Consider the following 16,419-nt stretch of genomic DNA (forward strand, 5'->3'; position numbering starts at 1 on the left):
TAGACGTACCATATTTTCTGTATCCATTCCTCTGTTGTATGGCATCTGGATTCTTTCCAGCTTCTGGCTATTATAAATAAGGCTGCTATGAACATAGTGGAGCATGTGTCTCTGTTGTATGTTGGAGCATCTTTTGGTTATATGCCAGGGGAGGTATAGCTGGGTCCTCAGGTACTTCAATGTCCAATTTTCTGAGGAAACTCCAGACTGATTTCCAGAGAGGTTCTACCAGTTAGGAATCCCACAAAGTGTTCCACTTTCTCCACATCCTCACCAGCATCTGCTGTCACCTGAGTTTTTGACCTTAGCCATTCTGACTGGTGTGAAGTGGAATCTCAGGGTTGTTTTGATTTGCATTTCCCTGATGATTAAGGATGTTGAACATTCCTTAGGTGCTTCTCAGCCATTCAATATTCCTCAGCTAAGAATTCTTTGTTTAGCTCTGTACCCCATTTTTAATAGGGTTATTTGGCTCTCTGGAGTCTAACTTCTTGAGTTCTTTGTATATTTTGGATATTAGCCCTCATCAGATGTAGGATTGGTAAAGATCATTTCCCAATCAGTTGGTTGCCATTTTGTCCTAATGACAGTACCCTTTGCCTTACACAAGCTTTGCAGTTTTATGAGGTCCTATTTGTCAATTCTTGATCTTACAGCAATAAGCCATTGGTGTTCTGTTCAGGAAAATTTTCCCAGTGCCCACATGATCAAGAATCTTCCCCACTTTTTCTTCTATTAGTTTGAGTGTACCTGATTTAATGTGGAGGTCCTTGATCCACTTGGACTTAAGCTTTGTAGAGGGTGATAAGAATGGGTCAATTTGCATTCTTCTACATGCTGACCTCCAGTTGAACCAGCACCATTTGCTGATAATGCTATCTTTTTTCCATTGGATGGTTTTAGCTCCTTTGACAAATGTCAAGTGACCATAAGTGTGTGGGTTCATTTCTGGGTCTTCAATTCTGTTCCACTGATCTATCTGTCTGTCTCTGTACAAATACCATGTGGATTTTATCACTATTTCTCTGTAATACTGCTTAAAGTCAGGGACGGCAATTCCCACAGAAGTTCTTTTGTTGTTGAATATAGTTTTCGCTATCCTGGATATTTTGTTATTCCAAATGAATTTGCAAATTACTCTTTCTATCTCTATAAAGAATTGAGTAAGAATTTTGATGGGGATTGCATTTAATCTGTAGATTGCTTTTTGCAAAATGGCCATTTTTACTATATTAATCCTGCCAATTCATGAGCATGGGAGTTCTTTCCATCTTCTGAGATCTTCAGTTTCTTTCTTCAGAGACTTGAAGTTCTTATCATATAGATCTTTCACTTGCTTGGTTAGAGTCACACCGAAGCATTTTATATTATTTGGGACTGTTATGAAGGGTGTCATTTCCCTAATTTATTTCTCAGCTTGTTTATCCTTTGAGTAGAGGAAGGCTACTGATTTGTTTGGGTTAGTTTTATACCCAGTCACTTTGTTGAAGTTGCTTATCAGGTTTAGTAGTTCTCTGGTGGAACTTTTGGGGTCACTTATGTATACTATATTATCTGCAAATAGTGATATTTTGACTTCTTCTTTTCCAATTTGTATCCCTTTGATTTCCTTTTGTTGTCTGACTGCTCTGGCTAGGACTTTGAGTACTATATTGAATAAGAGGGATAGAGTGGACAGCCTTGTCTAGTCCCTGATTTTAGTGGAATTGCTTCAAGTTTCTCTCCATTTAGTTTAATGCTCGCTACAGGTTTGCTGTATATTGCTTTTGCTATGTTTAGGTATGGGCCTTGAATTTCTGATCTTTCCTGGACTTTTATCATGAAGAGATGTTGAATTTTGTCAAATGCTTTCTCAGCATCTAATGAAATGATCATGTGGTTTTTTTCTTTGAGTTTGTTTATATAGTGGATTACATTGATGGATTTCTGTATATTTAACCATCCCTGCATCTCTGGGATGAAGCCTACTTAATCATGATGGACGATCGTTTTGATGTGTTCTTGGATTTGATTTGCAAGAATTTTATTGAGTATTTTTGCATTGATATTCATAAGGGAAATTGGTCTGAAGTTCTCTTCCTTTATTGGGTTTTTGTGTGGTTTGGGTATAAGAGTAATTGTGGCTTCATAGAAAGAATTGGGTAGTGCTCTGTCTGTTTCTATCTTGTAGAATAGTTTGACAGTATTGGTATGAGGTCTTCTATGAATGTCTGATAGAATTCTGCACTAAACCCATCTGGTCCTGGGCTCTTTTTGGTTGGGAGACTTTTAATAACTGCTTCAATTATTTTAGTTGTTAAGGAGTTGTTTAGATGGTTTATCTGATCCTGATTTAACTTTGGTACCTGGTATTTGTCTAGAAAACTGTCAACTTCCTCCAGATTTTCCAGTTTTGTTGAATATAGGCTTCTGTATTAGGATCTGATGATTTTTTTAATTTACTCAGATTCTGTTGTTATATCTCCCTTTTCATTTCTGATTTTCTTAATTTGGATACTTTCTCTGTGCCCTCTGGCTAGTCTGGCTAAGGGTTTATCTATCTTGTTGATTTTCTCAAAGAACCAGCTTATGGTTTTGTTGATTCTTTGTATAGTCTTTTTTGTTTCTACTTGGTCGATTTCAGTCCTGAATTTGATTATTTCCTGCCTTCTACTTTTCTTGCGTGTATGTGCTTACTTTTCTTCTAGAGATTTTAGGTGTGCTGTCAAGCTGCTGACATATGCTCTCTCCTGTTTCTTTTTGCCGGCACTCAGAGCTATGATTTTTTTTTCTCTTAGCACTGCTTTCATTGTTTTCCATAAGTTTGTGCATGTTGTGCCTTCATTTTCCTTAGATTCTTAAAAGTCTTTCTTTCTTTATTCCTTGCTTGACCAAGTTGAGGAGAGAGCATTGTTCAACTTCCATGCATACATGGGCTTTCTGTCATTTTTGTTGTTATTGAAGACCAGCCTTATCCATGGTCATCTGATAGGATGCATTGGACTGTTCCATTCTTCTTGTATCTGTTGAGGCCTGTTTTCTAAATGAATATATGGTCAAGTTTGGAGATGGTAATGTGAGGTATTCTTTTGTTTTAGGATGAAATGTTTTATAAATATCTGCCATGTTCTTTGGTTCATAACTTCTCTTAGTTCCTCTATGTCTCTGTTTGATTTCTGTTTCCACAATCTGTCCATTGATGAGAGTGGGGTGTTCAAATCTCCTACTATTATTGTGTGAGGTGCAATGTGTGTTTTGAGCTTTAGTAAGGTTTCTTTTATGAATGTAGGTGCCCTTGTATTTGAAGCAGAGATATTTAGGATTGAGAATTCATCTTGGTGGACTTTTCCTTTCATGAATATGAAGTGTTCTTCCTTATCTTTTTTGATAATTTTTGCTTGAAAGTCAATTTTATTCAATATTAGAATGGCAACTCCAGCTTGTTTCTTCCGACCATTTGCTTTGAAAGTTGTTTTCCAGCCTTTTATTCTGAGGTAGTGACTGTCTTTGTCTCTGAGGTGTGTTTCCTGTATGCAGCAAAATGCTGTGTCCTCTTTACATATCCAGTCTATTAGTTTATGCCTTTTTATTGGGGAATTGAATCCATTGATGTTAATAGATATTAAGAAATAGTGATTGTTGCTTCCTGTTATTTTCATTGTTAAAGGTAGAATTAACTTTATGTGTCTCTCTTCTTTTGGTGTCCTTGCAAGGAGATTACTTTCTTTCTTTTTCTGGGGTATAGTTTCCCTCCTTGTTCTGGAGTTCCCACCTATTATCCTTTGTAGGGCTGGATTTGTAGAAAAATACTGTGTAAACTTGGTTTTGACACGGAATACCTTGGTTTCTCCATCTATGTTAATTGAGAGTTTTGCTGGGTATAATAGTCTGAACTGAAATTTGTGTTCTCTTCGGATCTGTATGACATCTGCTCAAGATCTGGCTTTCATAGTCTCTGGTCAGAAGTCTGGTATAATTCTGATAGGTCTGTCTTTATATGTTACCTTTTTCCCTTACTGCTTTTAAAATTCTTTGTTTTGTGTATTTGGTGTTTTGATTATTATGTGACAGGAGAAATTTCTTTTCTGGTCCAATCTATTTGGAGTTATGTAGGCTTCTTATATATTTGTGGGTCTCTCTCTCTCTCTCTCTCTCTCTCTCTCTCTCTCTCTCTCTTAGGTTAGGGAAGTTTTCTTCTATAATTTTGTTGAAGATATTTACTGGCCCTTTAATTTGGAAGTCTTCACTTCTTCTATACCTATTATTCTTAGCTTTGATCTTCTCATTATGTTCTGGATTTCCTGGACGTTTTGAGCTCGGAGCATTTTGCATTTTATGTTACCTTTGATGGTTGTTTCGATGTTTTCTATGCTATCTTCTAATCCTAAGATTCTCTCTCCTATCTCTTGCATTATATTTGTGATGCTTGCATCTATGACTCCTGCTCTCTTCCCTAGGTTTTCTATCTCCAGGTTTGTCTCCCTTTGTGCTTTCTCTATTGTTTCTATTTCCATTTTTAAGTCCTGGATGGCTTTTTCCATTTCTTTCACCTGTTTGGTTGCATTTTTCTGGAATTCTTTAAGGGATTCTTTAAGGGATGTTTGTGTTTCCTCTTTAAGGGCTTCTATTTGTTTATTTGTGTTGTCCAATATTTATGTATTCCTTAAAGTCCTCCATCATCATCATCATAAAATGTGATTTTAAATCCCAATCTTGCTTTTCCAGTGTGTTTGGTTTCCAGTATTTGCTTTGGTGGAAGAACTGGGCTCTAATGATGCCAAGTATCTTGTTTTCTCTTGCTTAGATTCCTGCGCTTACTCTCGCCATCAGGTTGTCTCTGGTGTTGGCTGGTCTTGCTGACTCTGAAAGTAGCTTAGCCCTCCTGTAGGCCTGTGTGTCAGCACTCCTGTAGACCTGTTTTCTTTCAGCCAGATCTGGGAACAGAGAGCTCTGCTCTCAGGTGTGTAGGCACTCCTGGTAACTGACTTTCAGCTCTCAGTGCAGGCAGAAACTAGAAGGGTCTTGGTCCTGACTGTTCCTAGGTCCCTCTGCCCAGGGGGCACAGAGGGCACTAGACGATTTCCTCTTGGTTCAAGAATGTGGGCAGAAAGTTTTTGTTGACTCTGGGTTCTCAGGAGTGTCTGTATTTCTGAGGGTCCAGCTCTCTCCCCCGCCACAGGATTTGAGTGCAGGGAGCTGTGACCTGTTCAATTCAGTTCCGGCTGTAGCCAGAAAACAGCCAATTCCTGCCACTGACTGCTCCTATCTTTCTGTATCCAGAGGCACTATGCAGTTTCCTCTTGGGCCAGGAATGTGGGCAGAAGTGGGCAGAAGTGGCTGTCTGTCCTGAGGTTTCAGGATTGTCCACACTTCTGGGAGTTGAGCTCTCTTCCCCCACAGGATTTGGATACAGGGAGCTGTTGGATCAGTTCAGTTCAGTTCTGGGCACAGCCAGAAACTGGAAGTGTCCTATTCCAGAGGACTTCTGCCTTTGTGTGTCCTGGTGTCATCAGGCAGGTTGCTTTGAGCAAAAAAGTTGGTCTTACCTCTGCTCTCAGATATGTAGGTGCTCTCTGTGACTGGCTTTCAGCTCTTGGCACAGGCAGAAACCAGAAAGTCAGAGCTCTTCTACTTAGGCTCTAGCAAGGTTGACCCAGTTTAATCTTTAGTTTTATTATTATTACTTTTTTTGCAAACAATTGGGTGATCTTAAATACTGGAATCTGCTCTCCTCAATGGAAGTCCCTTCCAGTAACTTCAATTTACATTTATTTGTTCGTGGAAACATCACATACAGCCTATAGGAAGTTACCACCTCTTGCTTATGTGAACTATAGTATTATGTAACTCATGCATATTCTTTGTGGTAGTATTACAAATATGTGCATCCTGAGTTCCATGACTACATCCCTCATCTGATGCTTTAGCCATCCATGTTTCAACTGATAATCACTTCAAAGACTTCTAGTTTCCTACTATTGTGTTCGCAAAGTTTAAGTCCTTTCTTCTCTTAGTGATTTACCTTTTAGTGGTGTGGCATTTGCCCACTTTCCCTCTTTTATGTGCTAAATGTCATCATGGCTAAACAACTATGAAAATGCTAAGAGGATAATGAAAATAAAATGCAAAGTTCCCAAGTTTTATGCTCAATAGATATTTTCAGAAGTATCAAAACATACAGGTAATTTGTGTCTTGAAGCCTTTTGAGTCTATTCAATTATTTAATGAGGTAACAAATGCCTAAGCTAATAACTTTCAGTATGAGGTAAAAAAAATATTTATGTGTATGTGTCTGTGTCTTTGTATGTGCAGGTGGGGGTTTCTGCAGAAACTAGAAGAGAACATTAGATCATCTGAAGCTGGATTTATAGATGATTGTGAGGCACAGTGTAGACACCGGAAAGTGAACTCAGATCCTGCATAAGAACATCAACCTCTATTATCTACTGATCCATATCTCTAGTCTGATATTTCACAGTTTAAAATGTTTGTAGTTACTACTTATATAATTTTATATCATACTGGAGCACTGCCCTTTGGGTTCATATTATAAAAACCTGGGTCATTTATTCATTCATTAAGTACTTATTATTGTACTTAAGAAAGAGATACTGTCCTGAAATATTTTAAAGGGAACTGATTAATTTCTGAAAATTTCATATACTCCAATAATTAATAGATACCCAGTTTGAAAAACAACAACCAGTTCATAGTCCATAGCTCATAGTTATATATATTGCTCTTTACAACCTTGTTATGGAAATGTGTGTCTGCCAAATCAAACTGGCTTTCAAACAAGGAGGAAATGGGGCTTCTATCTTTTAAAATTACAAAGCATTCAAAGCAGTCAAGAATATATTTATATTTTTGATAGTTTAACTGAGGGTTAATGTATTCTAGCTATGAATACATGGTTACATTATAAACAATTGTATCTATTTTATGTCAGTGTTGAATAATTGATTCCAAATGTAAACATCTTTATACTGAAGTCATTTACCAGGCTACATGATTACTGACCCATTTTACAGAAATACTGGTGTAACCTGTTCTACGTAATGTACCTAGAGGAGTCTTTCTCAACATTAACAGAGTCAGAGCTTGTGTAATTACTGTTTTTTTTCATACTTGCTTAAGGATATTTAATGAAAACTACCCTTGCACCCTATGACCGAATATGATTAATATTAGCCTTGGAAACCACATTTAAATCTTATTCATGGCACAGGGATTAACACTATGTTATTAATTCATCCAACAACTATTGACTGTTTATTATAAGCAAAGGGCTCTGTGGGATGGTGAAGGGATATAAAAATGAATTACAAGGTCTTTGGCTTTGTGAACTTATAGAATAGCTGCTGAGACTGTAAAGAGTCATACATCACTATAATACATGACACTGTATGATAAATTCCGCGAGAGATATATAAACAGTGTTGCACGGTACTGGAGAGAATAGAGTCATCCATTTTCACTATAGATCTGCAGACACCTTCACAGCATGTCATTTAGGGTTGAGTGATAATTCAGATTTTGATAAAGCTAGACTAGCAGCAGAGAGAGGAAGAAGGCCTGTCGAGCAGAGCTCCCACAAGGAAAACTGCTCAGGGGTTGTTAAAGAGAACCGAACAGCACCTCACTCTATACAGTGACACACAGAGATTTCACCTGTCACTAACAGGGTGACTCTGCCCTTTGATTCAATATAACTGAAACAGAAAGAGACAAAGAATCTTAGTCCACATTGCAGGAATGACATGGACGAAGGCTCATTTACCCACAAGATGAACATCCTGGGTAGAGTATGTGTGAAGGACTAGATGCCTACTGATGTGAAGAACTCCAGACAGTCCTACCTTAGCCCACTCTGAAGGGGCATTAAATTATTTGCTGGGATTTAAATGTATTATTATTAACATTACCTGATTTAGGATCGTGCCATGTATCTCAGACTGGCCTTGAACTCCTGATCCTCCTGCCTCAGCTAACCAAATGCTGGGATTACAGACATATACTACCATGCCTGGCATCCCTTATGCTTCTGTTTCCCACAGTGAACTCATAACCATATAAATTAGTTCAACAGTCAAATCGCTTAACTAAGTAATAAATAATCATGGCTAAGAAAATAGAAACGAGAAGGCTCGTTTTGATCAAAAGTCTACACTAATGGCTTTAAGTAATTAGATTTTGTTCAAATGCTCTAATCAAACATAAACTTGTCTGAAGAAATAAAGTAAAATATAGTCATTGCTCTGCTTTAGTTAAAAGTTATATGATGGCCATTTTCATTTATTACTTTTGTAATTGCATTTATTTAGTTCAAAAGAGAAAGCACAACAGGGCAGGCAAACCATAACTGTTAGAAGATGCCCAGGGGAGGTGAATAGGGGAAAGAAGGGAAAATCATCCCTTAGAGATTGTACATGTCAGGGAAGCAGCTATATGTCAGGCAAACAATGAGCCATATGTTGGGAGGATCTTTAGAGAAGCAGCGAGAAAGCTCCAGTTATTATGAAAAATCTTTCTTACAAAAGACACAGAAAGAATAAAATGAAAACTGAGGTGTTTCTCCTGAGTACTTCAGAGAAGCAGACCAACTTCTGAAGCCTACTGGCTATGACCCCAAACACCACTATGCTAGTAAGGAGGAATTCTGGGAGGTAAGGTGCATGCTCTTCTTGAAGAACTAATTACCTTACCTACATCTTTAGCTTGGCTTACAGTAGACCTGGCTGATCCAGCCCAGCTGGGTGAGCTATTAGGTTTCCAATCAGGTGAGAGATTTCTATTCTTCATCAGAACTTTACCTTAATGGGACTTTTCTGCTGCCAGCACAACTCCACCAAAGAGGTACCCTACCCGATCTCATTTAGACACCAGACTATGGATAAGAGCCCTCAAGCACAATTTATAGAGACACTTAAACTTTGTCTCTTGTCTGTTCATGGACAATTTCAGAAATGTGTGGTATGCTTTAGGATTATTACAGCTTCTATCTCCCACCAACCTCCAATGTGTTCCCTTCTCCCTTCCTGATCCAGGACTTGTAAGAAACCGTATTTTTATAAGTGGGAAATAAATTCCAATATAAGATAGCGCTTGTTTGTGCTATGAGAGGCATAGACACTTAAAAACGAAGGCAGAAGAGTTGATTTTCAGTCAGAATCTCAAAGGACAATAATGTCTGAAACCTACAAAGGGATCTTTCTCCGAGAGGGAATTTTTATGTCAAATTATAATGAACAAAAGTACTGAACTGAGAACTGACTTATTTACAAGGATATCCTGTAGTTTACACATCCCCATTTTGCTGCTTAAAAGGAAGCCTGCTCTTCCCGAGTCAGGCCACAGAAGATGAGTCAACTGAAGGCCCGCGGTATGAGAAGAACCTGTGGATAAGGCTGAATGTCAGCTTGTCACAGGAAAATCCAAACCTGAGGCATCCAAGTTCAGAATAGCCAGGGATACAGAAAACGGAGCCTCGCCCATGTCTTTCCTCATAGCTCCTAAGTATCCACCAGTGTGAAATTCCTAAGGAGGTTAAGAGACACTGAATCTATCTGAAGAATGCAGTGAGGAGGAGAGATTGCACAAGGGTGGCTCAGGGGGTCAAGAATCTTGAAATCCAGAGCGATGTGGAGGCAGGAGACAGGACACAATGACAAATGTGGGTTAAAGAGGAGTACCCTGTATGACCAAACAAGTGTCAAAGCTGGCTATAAAGCTCGGTCTAACAGTGCCTTTTAGTTAAAGGGAGTGAAGTACCTATTTTACATAGTCTACCTGATGAATGGTAAGAGAACCTTCACAAATCAACTTTACACAGGCTTTCTGCAATTGACTTCTTTTAACAATGATTTTGTTGTTTAACCGTAGTCAACAAACTCCAGTTTCACAACATGTTCCATGAAAAACAGACAATCTACATCTTCTCCATTGCATGCTAAGAATGGAAGCAAGCAGAGTGGTCTAGATGTTACTTCTCAATTTCCTCCAACCCTGCCTTGTCAGAGTTAGTGGATGAACAATTATTTTTTGTTGATGAACAATCTTAAGAACCTAGTTATGTTTTCTAAATATAAACCCCTCCTCTCGTCCCTACAAAATTTGATAAAATTGACGTTATTACCTCCATTTGCTAGAAGCTAGCAAAACTGCCTTGCATTTGTGTGTGAAGAATTAATAAATTATACAGCTAGAATTCAATGCAAACTTAGAGCCCGCAGTGAAGTTGTTCTTTCTCTCACACTATTCTGGCAAATGTACTCCAGACGTTGTCACCGAGCCATGTCTTCTCTTGGCTAAAACTGTCTACACTGTTGACACACTGTAAAAACCCAGTGTCACGCACAAGTGTTGTTCGGAAGATGTCCGGTGAATATACTAGATAAAGGTAGTACAGTATGCAAAATCCACTTGCCTTCCATGTTTTGAAAGTTTACAAGTTCAAACGCCTCCAAATTGTTTAAGTACTAGTGTTAAGACACTGGTGTCTGTTCAGAGACCAAAACAGGAGGTCAGTGATGAGACCACAATCCATGAAATTATAACCAGCACCAAAAGCTGGAAATGGCACAGAATGGAATTCTGATCTGGCCATTAAAAGGAAATCAGATCAAACGACTTCTTGATTCTGTCCTGGTGATAACTACTTCCATGACAGCCTCATGGTTTAGGACCAAATATTCATACTTTTAATTTACCAAGTTGGTAATGATTTAGTGCAGCAGCCTCAGAAGGCAATTCAGTTACCTACAAGGTAAGTCAGTGGAAATTTCACCATGGACCTAGCGTGACACTGGGTTTCTGTGAGCAGTTCCTTCTTAAATCTCACCACTTGAAGCTGTGAGGGTTTTATTCCCGCAAGTAACACATGCAATTTATTTTATTTTTATTTTCAGGAAATATAGCTACATGCTAAAAATCCTTGTGATATTTTTAAAATCTTCACAACATACAGAAATCAACGTTCTACTATACTTAATTTTTTTAAAAAAGATTTCTTATTCACTCTATATCTCACTTGCTGCACCCTCCCAGTCGCCTCCTCCCATCTTAAAACAATTCTTCAAAGAGTGCACACAACCATAAGTAGGTGCCGATCCCATTGAGGTGTGAGACAGCCAGAGAAATATGGGCAGTAAACATTCAATTTCAGTAATCCCATCTTGCCGCTCTGAAGTTGTCAACTTTCAAAATGGTGGGGGATCGTGTGGATGAACCAAGTTGTGGGCTGGACTTTCCAGTGAGTCACGGGCTCCTATAGTGTGCCTGATAAAATTTTACGAAAATTTAAGAACATCCTGGTACTTTATCCCTTCTCTATTTTGCCAAATATCTCTTCTTGTCTTAACCTAAAATACCCTCTGAATAACATCAGCCACCCAGCTCAAGGGAGGCCTAGAGTCCTGACACTGTTACTGATGCTATGGTGTGCTTACAGACAGGAGCCTAGCATGGCTGTCCTCTGAGAGGCTCTACCAGCAGCTGAAAGAGTCAGATGCAGATAGGTACTAGCACTCATCCAATAGACAGAAGGCAGGGACCCCTGTGTTTGAATTAGGGAAAGGTTGGTTAAAGCTAAGGAGGAAGGTGGTCCCCTGGAAAGACCAGCAGTCCCTACTGATCTAGATCCCCGAGACCCCTGACACTGAGATATCAACCAGGAACCATACATCAGCTGATATGAGCTACAACACCCACCCCAACACACACACACACACACACACACACACACACACACACACACACACACACACACACAAACTGCAGAAAACTGCCAGGTCTGGCCTCAGTGAGAGAAGATGAACCTAACTCTTAAGAGACTTAAGGTCCCAAGGAGTGGGGAGGCGTGGTGGGGTAGAGGTAGTGAGGTAGAGGGGTAGGGACATCCTCTTGGAGACTGGGGTGGATCTAGGTTTGGGTTGGGGAGCGTTTGGGGGACACACTGGAAGGGGGGCATAGTCCAGTCTGTGAAGAATAATTAGAATGTGAAAATAAAATTTTAAAAAAGCATTAAAACTTTAAAAGGCACTGAATCAGAAAACATAGGATCCTTTCTCAATCAAAATGGGTCACTTCTGAGGCAAGCCTAACTCTAAAAATGGATTAAAACGTCTTCAGTATTCAGAAGGAATTTCTTTTAGAAGCCATAGCATTGTGGACCATGAGATCACAGAGAAGGGGGCTCTGGGTCCTATTTTTCTGTCTTCTGAGAATATTTTAAAATAATAAAGAGGAACAAACATCCTAAAGTGCCCTTTGTCAGAAAATATCACACAACAACATACGGGATATGATAGGAAACCCTGTTAAAAGTTGTGGCCAAGCAGCAGTTGAGCTGGAAGTGAGGTCACATACAAGAATGCACCACCGAGAGCAGACAAGCTCGGAGACACCCATTTTTAACCCTCAGCTATGTCCTAGAAACTAATTCTTGCCTAACAAGAATTTCAAGCCATCAAATTCCTAAATCATCTGGGCATCTCTGAGGATCCTGAAATATAACAGTCTATCTTAAGATGAAAAAAAAAAAGAGAGAGAACTTGTTTTCAAAACAATTTTCGTCTGTGTCTAACATTCTTGTTTGAGAAGCACACACTTGTGCTTCTGCCTTTCAAGTAAATGTTGGGCATTTTTTTTGCTATTTTTAATCTACTGAGCATTCAGGACATTCTTGGTATTTATAGTTTATTAATTTATTTCCTTATGTCATCTCACCAACGTTATGCCTTGCGGAGCATATATTTTGGATCTGAATTAATACATATCTAGAAATCACTAGACAGGTGTCATCCACATTAGTAATTTCATCTTAAATATAGTGTTTTGTCAGTTCCCACAGAACTCTGTGTTTCAAAGTGATTATAACCTGAAATTCACTGATAAAACATGTCTTTGAAATCCTGAGTGGTATAGGTATACATTTCAAAGGGCATAGATGTATTTTTTTAAATATGTGCCCTCTGAACCATGATATCTAAAATGACATTGCTATATTTTTATATACCTCTGATGCATGATTTTACTTCTATTGTATAAGGCACTTTATAATTCATAACATATATATATATATATATAGCAATAGGAAAACAGCAGAAAAGATATTAGCATGATCTAAAATTCTGATCATTACTAAATTGATTTGGATTCCTTCAATATTGATTTAAGCTACTTCAATACCACACTTCATATATGCATATACTCTAAGATAGAGGAAAATAGTGGGGTTTTTTTTGTTTTAATATGTTTTCCCTAATGGCCAATCTTCTTCAAGGTCTTCATAATAACTTTCTGTGCCACTTCCTTTAGGAATCCACACAGTCACTCATTTCCTTGTTACCACAGATCTGTTTTCTCTCTACTGCTACAATCTTAAAGATATATTTATTTTTATTTTGTGTGCATGAGTACTTTGCCTGCATGTATGTCCATATGCCCTGTGTGCGGGGAGCCGGTGGGGGTCAGAGAGGGTGTCAAATTCCCAAAAACTGGAGTTGTAGAGCATTGCAAGCTGCCAGTGGGGTCCTGCACAAGAGCAACATGTGCTCGTACACAGAGCCATCTCTGCTGTCCTTAATCTACTGTCTTCTCTTCTATCGTCTCAGCCCTGAGAAAACCGCCCCCAGCCAGCTGCTCCTCCACAAGCTTTTCTTTTCGATCAGATACCCATACAAATGAGTTGTGGCTCAGTGGATATCACACTGATTATAAACACCCACCCGATTACCAAAAATTCGCTTTCCCCAACCTAGCATGTTAACCAGACCAGGTAGCATTTGACAGTATCTGCTACATTAAAATAAACAACTCGTTTTACTCAGTATTTGTGCTAAAAAATAAACACCATAGCTTAAACTGTAAAGTCTGTCCTGAGCGTTAACAAGACACACCTGTGATTTGCTGTCTCCAAGAGCTCACACTCACTCACCACCCTTCCTTCCCCGACTCCTACTTCATAAATATTAATATTCTCCACCATAAACCTTTTCCCTGTTGAATTTACACAGACCTCCGCCAAGATTTCCTCCTTGCCATCCATCACCTGTGTATGAGCAGGGTCTGATCACTAACTTCCTCAGATGCTCAAGGTAGGACTCTAAGACACTCCCTGCCTTATGGTCCTACAGGCATGGAACTCTATAATATAACTCAGGAATATAAGAGTATCAGTTTCCCTTCCTCATTTCTTCAACAGAAACAGCCAGCTTGTACATTATTTGGCCAATAACCAAAAACTCCTGGCCGTTGTCCACATCCAGCTGGAGTCTAGCACACTCTATGTGTGTTAGGCAGCACCTGCAGTGATTTCTCCAATGATTGTACCGTATTTTGACATAGCCAAGCATAAAGAGTCACCCAATTTATACTTCACTGGTTCAAAACTTCGAATAAACTTTTTTTGCATGGCCCTTCCATGATCAGGTTCTACCTTCCCCTTCAAACATCCCTAGCTAGGCTCAAACTTCAAGGTTTTTTTCTGGAACACACCAAGATCCCCAACTCCTGGGACCTTTTGTTCTTCCCTATATAACTCTCTGGCTCTTATATATTTACATTGCAACTCTGGTCTTCCTATGGACTTCAATTAAATGCCAGCTACCAGCCACCTTACGGCTCCAAGTAGGCATTGGCTAAATGTGGAATTAGCCGACTTAAAAATGGATCAATATACCGCAGCTTCCTGACTCCAGAAATTCTAGTACTGAGTGCTTAAAATGATAAGGAAGTTCTTCCTTGGGCAAAGACAGCATTCTATGATTGTGTGTGATCCATACACCTAGTCATGTCACCATAACTGTCTGTCTTTTCCTGTCTGGTCGCTGCTCTCACCAGAGCTTTGTACCCATTAATCACACAGTGCCAATAAAAATTCTAAAGAACAGTGACAAAAATAGTCCAGTCAGAAATTACATTTGTTTCACAGCTTTTCTTCTCAATTAACAAAGGCGGGGGGGAGGGGGAGGAGTCTAATGCCATGAAGTCTTCATGAAGTGAAGTTCAACCAATCAGAAAGCTATAATCCAAGTTGTCCTTATTCAAAGTGTATTATGACCCCAACTAATGCTTTCCAGAGGGAGAAAGTCACAGTTTTCATAATGCCATCACTTGCTGTTGTCAGGAGCAGAGGTATTGAGACAGCAAGCATACCAGTGGTTGCACAGTAGGGCTAATGAGTAACAAGAAATGGAGTCGGCTGTTAAGATACTTCTGCAGATTTGTAGACATTCTAGATCCAGATACATCAGATAAATATCAGAGGATTGCCTCCCTGTCATCACCTATGAACTTGTCTGCATATCAGATCCCCAGGAAGCAGCATACCATCAGGGTAGCAGAGCAAGTGGAAAGCAATAGACTTAAAACACTTTATATTGGGTACCACTTCCTTACGGTTAGAATGATGGAACTAAGTCAAGCCTTAGGATTCACAACTATGACACAGGTATCTCAGGTACTAACAAACGTCTCAAGGAAAAGCTCTCCTAATATTTTAGCAGGTGCTAATCTGTTCATCTATTACTTACAGAGTTCATAATAAATTTTATTTATATGATATTTATGTAATTGTATATTCAATTACCTTAAACTAGTGCTGTATGTGCATACTAATTTTAATATAGATTTCATTATATAATATTCATCTTATATAATGAATTATATTATACATAATGAAATGTATATCTGTGTATCTGTGTGCGAGTGTGTGTGTGTGTGTGTGTGTGTGTGTGTGTGTGTGTGTGTGTGTGATCGCCATTCAATTAGGGTTCATTTTGTAATTAAGAAAGCCCAGAGACCATACATGTTTTTCCAACATCCCAGAACTACTAGCATAGCAGCATCCACATTTGTCCTATTTAGCAGCAAAATTTTACAAAGCAGATGCAATTAATTTCCACAGAGAACCATTTACATTGGGAGTAATTAGTTCAGGAAATGCCCTCAAAACTGAAGTCTTTTGTAGAGACCATATCTTTATGGTGATTTCTTTTTTCACAGCAGCTGTAGATCATGACATTTTAATAGTTATTTCGTTGCTGTGTTTTTCTGAAGTGCTCATGTTTTGCACAGGCCAATTAATCACTCTTGAAAAATAAATTCCTTTTATTGCACTGGATTTCAGTTTTCTGAGATTTAATTAAAGCAGGTCAGCAGGTTTAAGACATTCATGAGTTTTTCACTTGACCAAATCTATGACAAGGATCCCTTAAGACCTCATGAAAATTCTTCTAAGCAGTCTTACTGGAGGCTTGGGCTGTTCATTACTCAGGTGGGTAACTCCTAGAATCCTCACTATAGGCAGTCCGTCTTATGTTCGTACCAGAAAATTGAGTTGTGGCTCTGTGACTAGCTTTTTTGTTTGTTTCTTTGTTTTCTCGACTGTTTATCAACCTATGGTTTTGTCTGTAAATGTTAAGCTTTGCTAGAAGAGAA

At 38.8% G+C, this 16,419-nt stretch overlaps 1 protein-coding gene across 5 annotated transcripts in view; it reads right to left on the bottom strand.

The window, feature by feature from the left end:
- The window catches only part of Nav3 (neuron navigator 3), a 330,800-nt gene that overhangs the window by 214,785 nt on the left and 99,596 nt on the right, over positions 1-16,419 (bottom strand).

This window comes from Rattus norvegicus, chromosome 7, assembly GCF_021556685.1.
Source record: "Rattus norvegicus strain SHRSP/BbbUtx chromosome 7, alternate assembly SHRSP_T2T, whole genome shotgun sequence".
NCBI classification, from domain to species: Eukaryota; Metazoa; Chordata; class Mammalia; order Rodentia; family Muridae; genus Rattus; species Rattus norvegicus.